We start from the raw sequence: 10852 nt of genomic DNA, 5'->3' as shown, positions 1-10852 counted from the left end.
CTTCTTCTTCTTCTTCTTCTTCTTCTTCTTCTTCTTCTTCTTCTTCTTCTTCTTCTTCTTCTTCTTCTTCTTCTTCTTCCTCCTCTTCTTCCTCTTCTTCCTCTTCTTCCTCTTCTTCCTCTTCATCTTCTTCTTAATGTGCCGTCGAGTCGCTTGTGACTCATAGCGACCCTATGTACAACAGCCCTAATCTCTGCTCTGTCTTGTGCCAATCTCACTGTCTCAGGCACACCCATGCCGATTACCCCAGTCACTGAATCAATCCGCCTCATGGAGGACTTTCTCCTCTGATGCCTTCCCTCCATCCTACCAAGCATGATGCCCTTCTCCAGGGACAGGTCCCCCTTACAACATGTCCAAAGTATGTCAGATGAAGCCTCAGTATCGTTGCTTCCAAGGAGCAGCCCGGTTTAACCCTTCCAGGATGAATCTGTTTGTTTTCTTAGCAGTCCATGGTATATTCAACACTATTCTGCAGCACCACAGCTCAAAGGCATCAATTCTCCTTCTATCCTCCCTAGTCATTGTCCAAATCTCTGATGCATAACAAGTTATTGCAAACACCATGCATGGCCTGTATCAGATGCACCTTAGTCTCCAGAGAGACACCATTGTTCTTCAGTACTTTGGAGAGGTCTCTGACATCAGACATTCCCAATGCAATTCGTCTTTTAATTTCCTGGCTGCTGGTGCCAAGAGTGTTGACTGTGGGGCCAAGCAAATTAAAGTTGTGAACAATATCAGTCTCTTCACCATCCATCCTAATGCTGCCAATTGGTCCAGTGGTGAGAATGTTTGTCTTCTTGATATTGAGCCTCAATCCATATTGAAGGCTTCAGTCCTTGAACCTCTGCAGCAAGCACTTTACGTCCTCCTCAGTTTCAGCAGACAGGGTTGTGTCATCTGCATAACACAGATTGTTGATAGATCTTCCACCAATCCTTACCTCACATTTCTCCTCATAGAGACCAGCCTCCCAGATAATCTGTTCTGCCTACAGGTTGAAAAGGTATGGAGACAGGACACATCCCTGGCGTACACCCTTCCCAGTTTTGAACCAGGCAGTGTTTCTTTGCTCTGTTCTGATGACTGCCTCTTGGTCCAAGTATAGGTTTTGCATTAACATGATCAAGTGTTCTGGGATTCCTATTCTTCTCAGAGTCGGCCACAGTTAGTTATGATCCACACAGTCAAACACCTTTGCATAATCAATGAAACACAAATAGACATTCCTCTGATATTCCCTGCCTTCAGCCAATATCCATCTAATATTAGCTACAATATCTCTAGTACCATGACCCCTTCTAAACCCAGCCTGGACTTCTGGCTTTATGCAGATGATACAACCTTGCTCGGTGAAACTGGGGAGAACCTAGGCATTTGCTGCAGAAGGTCAAGGACTGCACCATTCAACATGGATTGAAGCTCCCTATCAAGAAAACAAAGATTCTCACCACTGGGCTTATTGGCAGCATCATAAGATGCTGAAGAGATTGAGATTGTTAACAGCTTTAGTTTGCTTGTCTTCACAACCACACTCTTGGTACCAGCAGCCAGGAAATCAAAAGATGAATTGTATTGGGTAAAATATCCTGTCAGGGACCTCTCCCAAGTACTGAAGAGCAATGATGCTAATCTAGAGACTAAGGTGCTCTTGATCCAGATCATGTTCTTCATAATTACTTGCTATGCAACAGAAAGCTGAACAATGACTAAAAATACTAGAAGAAATGATGCCTTGAGTTGTGGTTCTGAAGAAGAGTATTGAATATAGCATGGACTGCTAGGAGAACAAGAGGTCCATCCTGGAGAGAGTGAACTCAAGGTACTCCTTGAAGGCAAGGATTTTAAAGCTCTATCTGACATCATTTGGACATGTTGCCAGGAGGGATAAATGCTTGGATTAGGGACATAATGCTTGGATGGGTGGAGGGACAGCTCAAGAGAGCAAGATTCTGGTTATGATGGATTGGATCAGTTACAGGGGAAATGGGGGTAGGTGTATCAGAAACAAAGAGGTTTGCTCAAGACAGAGCAGAGTTCAACGCTGTTGTACATAGGGTCACTATGAGTCATAAGTGATTTGATAGCACATAGCAACATTCATAGACTTAGTAGTTCATCTGGTAAGTACTCAGCTGTTAACTCAAAGGTTGGGAATTCAAACAGTGGTAACACTAGGGTTAGTGTCACTCAGTGTGGTATCTCATGGTATTCCCTCCCTGACCCATTGTTATACATCATAGAGTAAGTATTGACTAATAGCTGACCTTCCAGAGGGTTTTCAAAGGCAGTAAATTGCACAGGAACAGATTGCCCATCTTTCTCCCATGGAACTTCTGGTAGATGGTAGATTTGAACTACATACCTTTGGGTTGACAGAGAATTCCTAACTACCTGAGCTCTTTCTTCAAGAAACAATTGTTGTTTGGAATTAAGTCTGAACTGACTCATAGCAGACCCTCAAGTGAATTTTCAGAGGCAATAAATAGCAGGGGAGGAGATGCCTATCTTTCTCCTGCAGAGCAGCTGTTGGATTAATCCATGTGCCTTTGGGAGTACAACACAATTTGTTACCATTAGGCCAAATAGTCCCTTTTTATGTATAGAAAAACTCAACATTGTGTAAATAACAGTTTTATCAAACTTAATCTTCAAGGAGATAGGAAGGAAAAAATAGAAATATAAGGCACCACACTGCGTGATCCCCAAACCTACACAGTTGCTACAACTAAACAACATGACATTGGTTAGATGAGAAACACACTGACCAATCAAGAACAGAATTAAGAATGCAGAAATTGATCTCCCACCTAGGAACACTAAAAAACACACCTTGTGCTGTCTGGAGTAGAATAGCCTAGCCCCATCTTGCCCTTGTATAGGACCCAGAACTGCACTGTGTGACCCTGTGTCTTCTGGCACCGTGATTACCCTCAGGTCCTCTTCTCTTCCATTGGTTAAAGCAGAAATCTTCTAAACCCAATAGCAGATGTTCTGGAGAGGGTTAAACTGGCCTGCTCCTTAGATGTCTGCATTTTGAAGTTTCCTTTCACAAGTTTTGGGCATGTCTCCAGGAGGGGACCAGTCCTTAGAGAAGGACATCATACTTGGAAAGGCAGAGGATCAGCTCAGGGCAGGCCGACTCTGGATGAGATAGATTGTGACAGTGACTGCAGCACTTGAGCCAGGTGTATCAGAGATGGTGATATTGGCTTGAGATATGATAATGGTCAGAGCTATTCATAGGGTCACTATGAGTCGCACTCGACTTGACAGCACATAACAACAAAGTGATATCTGGCTTTGAACCTACCAGTTTCTCTGTGGGAGAAAGATGTGGCTGGCTGTTTCTGTAATGATATATAGCCTTGACAGGTCTACAAGACAGTTCTACTCTGTCCTGCAGGGTCACTCTTAATCAGAATTTACATTGTGGTGATGGGATGCTTGACTTGCTTCTAAAAACATACATATGCAATAGTAGTTGTCTAAGAAGATGGCTAACAGTTGGGTGACAGAAGAAGAGAACACTTAGTTTTTACTTTAGACAATTTGTATCTTGGCTTTTTTTTTTACTTTGTGTCTGTGTAACTTGTTTTCTTAGAAATTTTAGAACTTTGGCTCATTATCTTGTGAATAGAAAAAGAGCTCAGCTCTAGAATAAACCATTTTATTCCAACAGTGATACAACACCAAAGAGTGATCAAGTAAATGGGCCATTAGCACTGGATGCTTTTATAAAAATTGCAAACACTGTGGTACTGTGATGGTGATTGCTTTATAATATGTATGTTTTCTTCTTCTAATGTAGTTTTGAATCTCACAAATCCCTTACGTTTGCTGCAAAAATTCCTCAGAGGAAGAATAAAAAACTATACTAGTGTTGAGAATGATTTATTCCCAGCTTTTTTTTTAATAAGAAGAATCTATAATTAAGATAGAGAAGTCTTGGAGATGAAGCTTTATAGGTCAAAGGAAGTAGAATAAAAAAACTGAAAGTAGCTGTTCAGAGCGAAGGCTATTCCTATTTTAATTTTAAAATGCATGAAAATAGGGAGTGCTAAGAATGTCCTACTGCAGGGAGGATGGAGGAGGGATGGAAATTCCTAGAGATGAAAAAGAAGTGATTCTCTTATCACTCTCTCTCTAATGTTTTCCAGAAGCATAAATGTCCCAAACAGCTCCTGACAAGTGACCCTAAAGTATATTTAAGAGATCTAAATTCCAAAATCGATCTCCATAATAGTCTATGTGTTTCCTATTGCCAAAGGGGCCCTTTAGAGTAGTGAGAGAAGATCTTCACCCTGAAACCTACAGAGTCCCTTTTCAGCAGGAAGTAGCTAAGAGAATACGCTGTCCCCTTTTCCTTATGACTCAGGGTGAAGTCTCTCTCAGGGAGGAGTGATAGGGAATGGCAAAGGACACACTGACAAAGGAGATTAATCCGAACTGGCTTTGACAAGCACTGTGGCAATGGCACAATTAAAACAGACTTTGTGGGGGCGAAACAAGGAACAAACTGCGGGGAGATGGTAGAGAAAATAGTGCAACAATGAATGAAAACCCAAAATCTTTGTAAATGTTCATTAAAATTAATAAAATTTAATTATAATAAAAAAGAAACCAAAACAAAAAAAAAAAAAAAAGAAAGAAAGAAAGAGATCAAGGGATAAATGAATGCCTAAAAAAGAAAGCAGTAATGGTTAGATGTAACATTACTCAAAGAGAAAGTAAAGAGTCTGGCTACTTGAGGCTGGTAATTGTGGATCATGGAAGGAGGAGGCTGATGAGTAGGGCTGCTCATTAGTTGTTGTTGCTATTGTCATGTGCCTTTGAGTCGCTTGCAACTCATAGTGACACAATGTAAACAGTCCTAAACCCTGCTCTATCCTGTGCCACTCTCATTGTCACCTACCCTCATTATCCCAGTCACTGAATCAATCCATCTAATTGACGGTCTTTGGTCTTCACTCCTGAACTGTCTCTCTACCTTCCTTAGCATGATGTTTCTCCCCAAGGACTGGTCTCACCTTGCAACATGTCTAAAATATGTCAGATGAAGCTTCAGAATTCTTGCCTCCAAGAAGCGGCCTGGTCTCACACTCTGTAGGATGAACCTGTTTGTTCTCTTAGCAGTACATGGTATATTCAATACTCTTCTCCAGCACCGTAGCTAACTAGCATTAATTCTCCTTTTATCATCCCTAGTCGTTGTCCAGCTTTCTGATGCAAGCTAATTAGTTAGAGATTGTTTTACATGCATGCATAAAATTCACTAATATTTAGGTACCAATACGGAATTTTATTGCTCAAAGATTCAGAATCCAAATGCTGCATTTATGGTTTTTGTGGTTCTTGGTATTGGTGGTGTAACACAATTTTTTGTGAAAAAACTTTCTGTCCTGGTATTCCAGGTTCAGGATGAAACTTGACCTGCTCAGTTCATGCTGCCCCATCCCCATCCACATTGCTACTGAAATTATCTTCATGCTAGTAGTGTCTTTGTGGTACACTCAGCTCAGGCAGGAAAACTTCTCTTTTTACCACTACAGAATTCTGGGAATCAAGAAGGGTGATGTGATTTTTCTAATTTTTTTTTTTACTTATAAAAGGAATTATAGAAATGAGGGGGGAGGGAAATCTCTGTATCACCTATAATCACCATCTAAAGAAAATTAGTGATATGGTTTTGTCATGTTTCTTCCTAGATTGTCATACTTTTGCTTGTTTTTTAATCAAACAGAAGTTCTACTTTTTGCACTTTGCTTCGTTATTTATTAATGTATGGCTACCATTTGCCGTGATTGCCTAAAATTCCCCTACATTTGCCAAGCCAGTACAGTTCTCTAGCATCATACATTGGTTTGATTCTTCGCTTAATGTCATTCCTAATATCTTGGTGCATATTTTTTTCTAGATTATTTATTTAGGAATGTATCACACATGTGGTATTAAGGTAACTTTAAAAGAATCATTTTTGCTCTTGCTGACCACTGTTTTAAACTGTATATATTTTCTTTGCCAGAGTTTCTGAGTTTAATATTTTAATAACTTTTATGGGTTCAGAAATTTAGACTAAGATAAGTGAACTAGCTTATTGAATAAAATACAACTGGAAGCTGATGAAGGAAACTAGATATGAAAACAAAAACTGAGAAGGACAAATGAGTAGATAAGACTAAATATAATTGTATAGCCCAATGAAGAAGGTGAACTTAGAAATTGCTGTGAGATATGTGGTTTCAGTGGTCCATGAAAGGAAGAATTTGGTTTTTTAGTTCTAATGTCATTTTTGAATTTTGGTGTAAGTGAAGCATATTGAAAATATCATGGGCTGACAAAAGAAGAACAAATCTGTCTGGGAAGAAATGAAGCCAAAATGCTCCTTAGAATCAAGGATAGTGAGACCTTGTTTCAATACTTTAACATGCGTCAAAAGGGGATAATCCCCTGAAAAGGATATCATGCTGATAAATGTAAAGGGCAAAGGAAAGAGAGGAAGGTTCTCAGTGTGGTGGATTGACATGGTTACTACAAAAAATGGGCATAAGCAGAGAAATTCAGGATGATGCAGGATTAAGCAAAGTTTAGTTGTGTTTTTATGTAAAATTATTATTGGTTGGAGCTTATTCAATGCGGCCTGAAAACAATACCATTCTATTCTGTGTAGTGAACTTGACAGGTACTTTGTTTTCCAAACAACTGAATAATAATATTAAAACATCTACTTTATCGTTCCTTCATGAGTCTTGAGTTTTGGAGTCTCCCTCTACTCTGGAAATTGGTTGGCTAACTGGCAGGATGGCTGGCATCTTGATGGCGGCTAGACTTGGTGGCAGTCAAGGCGTGGAAAGTTTCTGGGGTCCTTTTCGCTATGTGTTACTGTTCTTTTTGCCCTTCAAAAGTGGGTGGGCAACGTAGAGCCTTAGACTAAAAGGAAGTAATGGCGGAGCCTGCACAGCTTGCTTAAAATCCTGTAGGGCCCTGAGGCCTGTCTTAATTGTTTTTGGTAAAACATTCTTCTAGGTCACTTAGCCCTGGCCTGTCCACTTGCTGTATAGAGAGGAAAGTCATTGTTGCTGTGAAGCTGAACACTGTGACACTGATGTGTCAAATGTGAGAATGGTTACCCATGGTGGACAATGTTTGGTGGAGCTCCCCAATTAAAACAAGCTTGGAAGCAGGAGTGGCATCCACTTCTGAAATAGCTTGCCTCTGGAAACCCTACGAACCTTGAGAAAGCATGAAAGTTATACAAGTGTCCAGGTCTTTCATTCATAGGGTCGCTATGAGTTGCCTACAGCTCAACGACCCTTAACAACACAACAACAACTTTATCATTTGTTCCTTTGAGCTCAGAAAATGCTGTGAACCATGTGGATGTCATTAAGTGCATTTTAATACCAATTGTGACTCAAGTCGACATAATCAAGTAGAGTGTGATTCATAGCCACCCTATGAACAAGAGATTTGAACCCTGTCCTCTCATTCTCCGCCACCACCAACAACCTATTCATCCTTATCATCTCTAACATATTTGATCTCGTTGCTGCAGCCACTTGCCAATCCATCTCCTTGATGATCTTCCTATCTTTCACTAACGTTATCAAGTCCTTTTCTAAGGAATAACTTCTCCTTACAACATGCCCAAAATATATGAAAGTTTCATCATCATTGCCTCCAAGAAGCAATCTAGCCACACTTTCTCCTTCCCGATTTGTTTCTTATTAATTTTATGGTTTTAGGCTTTACTTATAGGTCTTTGATTCTCCTTGAGTTGGTTTTTGTTTATGGTGTGAGATGTGAACCCTACTTAAGCTTTCTGCAGTTAGCAATCCACTTTTGCCAGCACCATTTGTTGAAAAGATTGTCATTTCCCTGTTTGAGAGGTTTTATTTCCTTGTCAAATATCAGTTATCATAGAAAGCTAGGTCCATTCCTGGGTTCTCAGTTCTGTTGAATTGTTCTATGTACTTGTCATTGTATCAGTATCATGCTGTTGTGGTTACTACCACTGTGTAGTAGAAGTCAGGGAATACTATCCCTCTCACTTCATTATTGTTTTTCAGAAGTACTTTGCTTAGTCAGGGTCTATTTCCTCCCCAAATAAACTTTACAATTTGCCCTTTGATCTCCTTGAAAAATGAATTTGAAAACTTAACTGAAATTAAAATGAACATGTAGATTTCATTTGGTATGATTATAATTTTCACTCTATTGGAACATTTTCCCATTAATTTATGTTTTTCATGGTGTATTCCAGAAATGTTCAGTAGTTTTCTTTGTATATGTCTTTTATGTCTCTAGTTAGGTTTATTGTCAAGAATCTAAATTTTTGGTTGCTTAGCTTGCTTGGATCCACAAAACACTCTTAACAACAGCAGTCAGGAAATCAAAAGATGAATTGCATTGGAAAATCTGCTGTCATGGACCTCTCCAGAGTGCTGAAGTGCAACGATGTCAGTCTAGATATAAAGGTGTGCCTAATCCAGGTCATGGTCTTCTCAGACTTGTTATGCTTCAGACAGCTGAACAATGACTAAGGATGACAGAAGAAAAATAGATTTCTTCGAGTAACGGTGCTAGAGAAGAGTCTTGAGCTTACCATGGACTACCAAGAAAACAAATCGGAGATTTGCCTTGGAGAGGTTGAAACCAAGTCTCTCCTTGGAGGCTAGGATTTTGAAGCTCTACCTCACTTACTTTGGGTATGTGGCCAAGAACGATCAGTCCTTGGAGAAAGACATCATGCTCAGAAGAGTGGACGGACAGCTCAGGAGAGGAAGACCCCAGATGAGATGGATTGATACCATAACTGGGGCAATGAGGGTTGGTGTGTCAGAATTAGTGAGACTGGCACAAGTCAGAGAAGGTTTCAGAGCTGCTGTACATAAGGTTGCAATACATCACAGGTGACAAAATGGGACATAACAACAATAACATACTATGACAGGTTTGGAAACAGGAGTGGCATCCACTTCCTAAACAACATACCTCTGTAAACTCCATAAACTTTGATAAATGTTGATAGTTGTAGGGAGGCTTCAGGATTTTTGTCCATAAAGTCACTATGAATCATGCTCTACAACATTGTAAATGGTATTGCTTTCTTGGTTTCTTTCTCTGAGTTCTCTTTGTTATTACAGAGGAATCCCACTGATATTTGGATATTGATCTTATATCTTGTCACTCTACTAAATTGATCTACTAGCTCTTTTTTTTGTTTGTTTAGTTCTTGGGGTTTTCTGTGTACACTAACATATTATCTGCATATAGCAATAGTTTAACCATTTCTTTGTTAATCTGGATACCTTCATTTCTTTCTCTTGTCATATTTCCCAAGCAAGTATTTTCAATACATTATTGAATAGTAGTGGTGATAATAGGTTTCCTTGTCTGGTCCCTGTTCACAAGTAAAATGTTTTTAGTCTTTCTCCATTGAAAATGATATTGGCTCTTGATTTTGCATATATAATTTACACTATATTGAGTAAATTTCCTTTTATTCCAATTTTACTGAGGGTCTTTATCAGGAAGGGGTTTGAATTTTTTTTTTAAAATGCCTCTCTGCATCAGTTGCTAAGGTCGTATGGTTCTTGTTAATTGCTTTGTTAATGTGGTGAATGATGTTGATTGTTTTTTCGTATGTTGAACCATTATTGCATACCTGTTAGGAAGTCCATTTTGTCATGATGAGTTAATTTTTTGGATGTACTTTTAGATTCTATAGGCTAGGAATTTTGCACCTATATTCATGAGAAATGTTGATCTGTAGTAGTTTTCTTTCTTAGTAATATCTTTGTCCGGTTTTGGTATTAGGGCTATGCGTGCTTCACAGAATGACTCAAGGAGCATTCCTTTTTTATATTTTTTAAAAATAATTTAAGTAGAATAAGAAATAGATCTTTGCTGAATGTTTGGTAAGATTTAGCAGTGAAGCCATCTTATCCAGGATTTTCTTATGGAAAAGTCTTTTTACGACCTATTCAGTTTCTTCTTTTGTGATGTAGGTCTGTTCAAGTATTGTACATCTATGTTTGTCAATTTGGGCATGACATCAGTTTCAAGGAATTTGTCTATTCTACATTTTCAAATTTATCAGACCTTTTCATAGTATTATCAACAATTTCATCTGGTTCTGTTGTGATGACACCTCTATCATTTATTAATTGAGTTATCTGTGTTTCCTCTTTCTCCCCCTTCTTTTTTTCTTGTTAAGTTTGCCAGTGTTTTGTCAATTTTACTGACCCTTTGGAAAACCCAGCACCTGGTCTTATTGATAATTTCAATTGTTTTTCTGTTTTCTACTTCATTGATTTCAGCTCTTATCCTCATAATTTCCTTTCTTCAAGAGGCTGTAGAATTAGATTGCTGTTATTTTTCTATTTGATGAAAATATTGAGTTATATCATTGATTCTTCATGCCTCTTTTTTTGTGTGTACCTAGTGCTATGAATTGCCCCCTGAGGACTACCTTAGCTGTACACTACAGGTTTTGATATACTGTATTTTCATTAATTTCAAGAAACTTTGTTGTTTCATTTTTTTAAAATTTCTTCTATAACCCAATTGTGTTCCAGTAGTTATTTAGTTTCCACACAGGTCATGTCTTGAATTTTTTCTTCAGTTTCTTCTGCTTTAGAAATGCCGAATGAGTTCTTTTTTTATTTTCTGACTCCAGCTATTTGGACATTTCATTATAATACTTTTCTCTGTTTTTAACTTGTTCTTGTATTCCCTTCATTTCGGCTTGCCACTCTTCTAGTACAATACTCCTATTGTACTGCTCCCTGAGCTGTATCTCAGAGGTTTTGGATGTTGCAATTTCCTTTTTTGTTTGTTTCAAGAA

The sequence above is a fragment of the Elephantulus edwardii genome, unplaced genomic scaffold (assembly GCF_000299155.1).
Source record: "Elephantulus edwardii isolate Elephantulus edwardi_28Jun2011 unplaced genomic scaffold, EleEdw1.0 scaffold00053, whole genome shotgun sequence".
Taxonomy (NCBI): domain Eukaryota; kingdom Metazoa; phylum Chordata; class Mammalia; order Macroscelidea; family Macroscelididae; genus Elephantulus; species Elephantulus edwardii.
The sequence above is the reverse complement of the archived record's forward strand: the minus strand, read 5'-3'. Positions refer to the sequence as shown.